Below are 6,728 nucleotides of genomic sequence, written 5' to 3' on the forward strand. Positions count from 1 at the left end.
GCCACTCTGTGCACAACCGGACTACAGCGTTCTAGCCCTTGGCCGCAGCTGGCACCTCTGGGCAGCGCCCCCCTCCTGCTGGCGCCCCTGGCGAGTGCCATCCTGGCCAAGGGGTAGATACGCCCCTGGTTGCCATGTTCTTGACCATTTTTTAAGTCTAGCTAGGTCATCAATCATTTGTTTTACCCCTCCCGGTGTATCTACCCTGTTACAAATCTTTGTATCATCTGCAAAAAGGCATACTTTCCCTTCAATACCATTTGCAATGTCACCAAGAAAGATATTAAAGAGAATTGGTCCGAGTACAGATTCCTGGGGTACTCCACTGGTAACATTTCCCTCCATAGATTGCACTCCATTTACTACAACTGTCTGTTTCCTATCCTGCAACCAGGTTCTTATCCATTTAACTATTTTATAATCCACCCCCACACTTTCAAGTTTATTTAGCAGTCTGCGATGTGGGACAGTGTCAAATGCCTTACTAAAGTCTAGATATGCTACATCTACAGCTCCCCCTTGATCTATTATTTTCATCACAGAGTCAAAAAAGTCAATAAGATTTGTTTGGCATGATCTCCCACCAGTAAATCCATGCTGTTTTGGATCCTGTAAGTTGTTTGATTTAAGATATTCGACAACTTTTTCTTTTAGTAGTTTTTCCATTACTTTCCCTACTACTGATGTAAGATTTACTGGTCTGTAGTTACTTGCTTCTTCCTTGCTTCCACTTTTGTACAATGGAACTACATTTGCTCTTTTCCAGTCCTCTGGAATGGCACCTGTATTTAGTGACTGGTTAAATAATTCTGTTAATGGTACCACCATCACATCTTTTAGCTCTTTTAGTATCCTTGGGTGTGTCCCCTCTGGCCCCATTAATTTATCCACTTTTAGTTTTGAAAGTTCAGTTAGGACCTTCTCCTCTGTAAATGTACTTTCATCTACCTTATTTTTATGAATGTCCTTGCAACATAACTGGGGCCCCTTCCCTTCTCCTTCTGTAGTAAATACTGAGCAAAAATAATTATTTAGGTGATCTGCTATTGCCTGTTATGTACACCAGTGCCTGCAGGAAAGTACTGGTGTCAGAACTGTTATGCACAACAAATGGACTCACAGACAGACTGGGGAATATGACATAACGTACACAGAAGGTGATAGGGTAACAAAATACACACAAAGTGAACAGAGAAGCCCAGAGGCTAAGGAACTGGGTATCTCCCTTGTATTAGAAATGCTCAGATGGGAAAAGCAAGATGTTGTGTTTTAATACATAGAGAACCCGAAATGCTGTTGCTAAGGGCAACAGCAAAACCCTAAAGGGTTACCAACGGGTGTGGCAGTAAACTCCTTGGTCAGAGATGGAATGATAGTCACAAGGAGAGTCTCCACATTCCTAATTCTCACTTGCAGTGCACAGGTTCAGTTTACTGCCACTAAACTGACCCCTGACACCTAGCACAGTGAGACAGGATTAGACAGGCAAGTCTTAGAATACAGCCGCAAACTTGCTAAGTTCACAGAGTAGTAACAGAACCCCAGCAAGCTAAACGACTGACTCCAGTCTTACTGCTAGGTCTGGATTGGCAGAGTGTAATACCAAATCCCCAGGCCTATTTGCAGTAAGCAACAAACAAATACAAAGCTACACAGTACTGGCTAACTTTCAGGAACTGACTAACCAACAAAGATTCAGCAGCATCTGCTTAACCTGGAAAGAGGCCTTATAAAGCAGGTGCTGTCCACGCCCCACTCAGACCTCACAGACTGTGAGCACAAAAACCAGCACCGGATCCCCTGCCGTGCACAGAGCCTATAACCACTGCACAGCAAAAGACCCGAACCGGAGTATCAGCTGCGCTCAGGTTACTCCGCTAGTACTAGTCTCCCGGTTGCCATGACGACGTGGCAGCACAGGGCAGGAGACCCTAACAGTACCCCCCCTCTGACGAGGGGTCAAAGAACCCCTACCACCGGGTTTATCGGGGAACTGCGAGAAGAAAGAGCGTATCAGTCTGGGGGCATGAAGATCACAACTGCGCACCCACGACCGCTCCTCCGGGCCATACCCCTTCCAGTGCACCAAAAATGACAGCCGACCCCGAACCACCTTGGAGTCAAGAATCCTTTCAACAACAAACTCCCTCTGGCCACGTATCAGAAGAGGGGAAGGTCTTCCACTGGAAGAAGGATTACTAATCGCCCGTTTTAAAAGGGAACAATGAAATGTTTTATTGATACCCAAAGAACGGGGCAGATCTAACTGAAATGCCACCGGATTGATAACCCTGGTGATCTTATAAGGGCCGATGAACCGGGGGCCTAACTTATGAGATGGCTGTCTCAACTTCAAATTCTTGGTAGACAACCAGACGAAGTCTCCTAATTTGAAGCTGCAGGGTCTTTTCCGCTTATCAAAAACCCTTTTGGTCACTAATGACACAGACACAAGGGCTTTCTTCACTTTCCGCCAAATGCCTCTAAGGACCGAAACCACAGAGGAACCACCAGGCGTGGAGTCCAGGGGGTCAAAAGAATTGGCCTTAGGATGATGCCCATACACACAAAGGAAGGGAGAGATCCCTGTAGCAGAGTGAGCCGCGTTGTTATAGGCAAACTCCGCCATGGACAGATGAGCAACCCAGTCAGTCTGACACTTGGAGACATAACACCTGAGGAACTGCTCCAAGGACTGGTTCACCCTTTCAGTCTGCCCATTAGACTGCGGATGGTAGCCTGACGACAAGCTGACAGAAATCTGGAGATCGGAACAAAATGCCCTCCAGAATTTGGCCACAAACTGGGATCCGCGGTCAGAGACCACATCAAGTGGCAACCCGTGGAGACGCACAACATGCAGCATAAATAATTCAGACAGGCGTCTGGCCGATGGCAGCCCAACCAGTGGAACGAAGTGCGCCATCTTCGAAAACCTGTCAACGACAACCCAGATGGCTGTCATCCCCGAGGATTTGGGCAAGTCCACCACAAAATCCATTGAAATATGGGTCCATGGCTTAGATGGGATAGAGAGTGGATGTAATGGGCCAACAGGAACCCCTCTAGGAGTCTTATTTCGGGCACAGATGTCACATGCCTGAACCCACTGATCCACATCCTTAGCCACCGAGGGCCACCACACCACCCTTAGATAGCAACTCCCGAGTTCTGGCAATACCCGGGTGACCTGCCGACTTCTTGGCATGGAATTCCAGGAACACTCGCTGTCTTAACCTAGGAGGCACAAACAAAAGACCTACCGGAAGGTCTGGAGGAGCCTGCTCCTGTGCTCTAAGGACTAATGATAAGAGGTCCTGGGTAATGCCCACTTTAATACATGATGGGGAAACAATGGGCAACGGCTCCTCGGTGGTCTCCTGGATTGGAGCAAAACTCTGCGAGAGCGCATCAGCCTTGATGTTTTTTGACCCAGGGCGATATGTTATCAAAAAATTAAAGCGAGCAAAAAACAAAGCCCATCGTGCCTGCCTGGCATTGAGACGCTTCGCTGACTCTAAATATGCCAGATTCTTATGGTCAGTGAGAATTGAGACCACAGACTTAGCCCCCTCAAGCCAGTGTCTCCACTCCTCGAGTGCATCCTTAATAGCCAACAATTCCCGGTTACCCACGTCATAATTCATCTCGGCAGGCGAAAATTTACGGGAAAAGTAAGCACAGGGATGAAGGCGATTATCAGACACTCCCATCTGAGAAAGCACTGCCCCAATACCCATCTCAGAGGCATCCACCTCCACCACAAAAGGACGCTCTGGATCTGGGTGTCGCAGCACCTTGGCCGAAACAAATGCCCTTTTGAGACGGGCAAAAGCCGCTTTAGCCTCACAAGACCAGTGAGCAACATCCGCCCCTTTCTTAGTGAGTGCCACCAAGGGCGCCACTATAGACGAAAATCCAGCGATAAATCGTCTATAAAAATTTGCAAAGCCCAGGAAACGCTGAAGCGCCTTCAAACTAGTGGGTTGCACCCAATCCAGGACTGCCTGTACCTTGGAACCCTCCATTTGGAAACCTTCTGGGGAGATAATATATCCTAGAAATGCGATTTGCTGAACTTCAAATTCACACTTCTCCAGCTTCGCCCCAAGCCGGTGGTCTCTGAGTTTCTGGAGGACTAAGCGTACATGCTTCCGATGTTCCTCCAGGGAATGGGAGAAAATTAGGATGTCATCTAAGTATACAACTAAGAATCTATCCAAATATTCCCTGAGCACATCATTCATGAAATCCTGGAAGACTGCCGGGGCATTACAGAGCCCAAAAGGCATCACCAAATATTCATAATGCCCTGAGTGGGTATTAAAGGCAGTCTTCCATTCATCCCCCTCTCTTATTCGGATTAGATTGTACGCACCGCGTAGGTCAATCTTAGAAAAAATGGTGGCAGTACGAAGCTGGTCAAACAAGACCGAAATGAGAGGCAGTGGGTATGAGTTTTTAATCGTGATACGGTTCAATTCCCTGAAGTCGATGCAGGGTCGCAACGAACCGTCCTTTTTACCCACGAAGAAGAACCCCGACCCAACTGGAGACTGTGAAGGTCTGATAAATCCCTTAGCCAAGTTCTCCTGAATGTACTCTGCCATAGCCTGAGTCTCAGGACGTGACAGGGAGTACAACCTGCTCTTGGGAAGCTTAGCATTTGGCAACAAATCAATGGCACAGTCATAGGGGCGATGGGGAGGTAGTACCTCTGCAACTTTTTTGGAGAACACGTCCGCAAAATCTGCATAACACCCTGGCAATCCTGGCAAACTTAGCAGCGAGAGCCTGACTGGAAGGCTCAAGCAACTCCTGAAACAATCAGTACCCCAACTAAGAATCTCCCCAGAGACCCAGTCAAATTGAGGATTGTGGGCCCTTAACCAGGGTAACCCCAACACCAATGGGGCAAAAGTACAGACAGTCACATAAAAGGACAATTTTTCAGAGTGTGTGGCTCCAATAAACAAAGAAATCTGGCTAGTGCAAGAGGTAATTTTACCTTGGGATAATGGTTCCCCGTTTAACCCACAAATCTCAATTTCCGATGCCAAGGGTACTAAGGGAACAGAGTGTTTCAGGGCGAATTGGCGGTCCATAAAAACCCCGTCGGCCCCACTGTCCACAAAGGCCTCAGTCTTGACAGTTTGACCGAGGATCTTCAAGGTCACCGGAATGATAAAAGTCTTCTTGGGAAATTCTGACTTCTGGCCTGACAGGATATTTCCCATCACCCTCAGGCCCTGAAGTTTTCCGGCTTTTCTGGGCATGATACTACCACATGACCTTTATTCCCACAGTACAAACACAACCCCTGCTGTCTCCTCCGCGTCTTCTCACGCGAGGAGAGGCGGGTAGCCCCAATCTGCATAGGCTCCTCGGAAAATTCCTCAGAGTCTGAGGTTCCCTTGGGAAGGAAGGAAATCTCAGTCTCCCTTTCAAGCCTAGGCTCTCTCAGCCGTCTATCCACCCGGATGGATAACTGCATGAGCTGATCCAAGCTATCAGGCAAGGGATATTGTACCAGTTGGTCCTTTATCTGGTTAGAAAGACCTCTTCGGTACTGGTGTCTCAGGGCTGGGTCATTCCACTGGGTATCATGGGCCAACCTCCGAAACTCCGTACAGTAAACCTCAACTGGCCTTCGCCCTTGCTTAAGGATCGAAATCTGAGCCTCGGCTGAGGCCGTCTTGTCAGGGTCATCATACAACATGCCCAGTGCCGTAAAAAAAGCATCAACACTTTTAAGCGACGGACAGTCAGGCTGCAACCCATATGCCCAGACCTGTGGGTCTCCTTGTAGCAAGGAAATCACTATGCCCACCCGCTGAATCTCCGACCCAGAAGACTGAGGCCTAAGCCGGAAGTATAGCTTGCAGCTCTCCTTGAAACAAAAGAACTGCGAGCGATCTCCAGAAAAACGATCCGGGAGATTTACTTTCGGCTCCTTAACCCCTGCAGGTGCTGCTGCTGCGGGAGCTCCGCCAGCAGCCTGGGAGGTGTGCATTTTAATGGACAGATCATTAAATTGTCGAGTCAGGACCTGCACCTGATCGACCACCTGTTGCAACGTATTTTGAGGGGTATGCTCCATATTCCCACAAAATTTCAACAGGAGTATTAGGCTGCTGAATATGTTATGTACACCAGTGCCTGCAGGAAAGTACTGGTGTCAGAACTGTTATGCACAACAAATGGACTCACAGACAGACTGGGGAATATGACATAACGTACACAGAAGGTGATAGGGTAACAAAATACACACAAAGTGAACAGAGAAGCCCAGAGGCTAAGGAACTGGGTATCTCCCTTGTATTAGAAATGCTCAGATGGAAAAAGCAAGATGTTGTGTTTTAATACATAGAGAACCCGAAATGCTGTTGCTAAGGGCAACAGCAAAACCCTAAAGGGTTACCAACGGGTGTGGCAGTAAACTCCTTGGTCAGAGATGGAATGATAGACACAAGGAGAGTCTCCACAATCCTAATTCTCACTTGCAGTGCACAGGTTCAGTTTACTGCCACTAAACTGACCCCTGACACCTAGCACAGTGAGACAGGATTAGACAGGCAAGTCTTAGAATACAGCCGCAAACTTGCTAAGTTCACAGAGTAGTAACAGAACCCCAGCAAGCTAAACGACTGACTCCAGTCTTACTGCTAGGTCTGGATTGGCAGAGTGTAATACCAAATCCCCAGGCCTATTTGCAGTAAGCAACAAAC

The sequence above is a fragment of the Pseudophryne corroboree genome, chromosome 10 (genome assembly GCF_028390025.1).
Source record: "Pseudophryne corroboree isolate aPseCor3 chromosome 10, aPseCor3.hap2, whole genome shotgun sequence".
Classification (NCBI taxonomy): Eukaryota; Metazoa; Chordata; class Amphibia; order Anura; family Myobatrachidae; genus Pseudophryne; species Pseudophryne corroboree.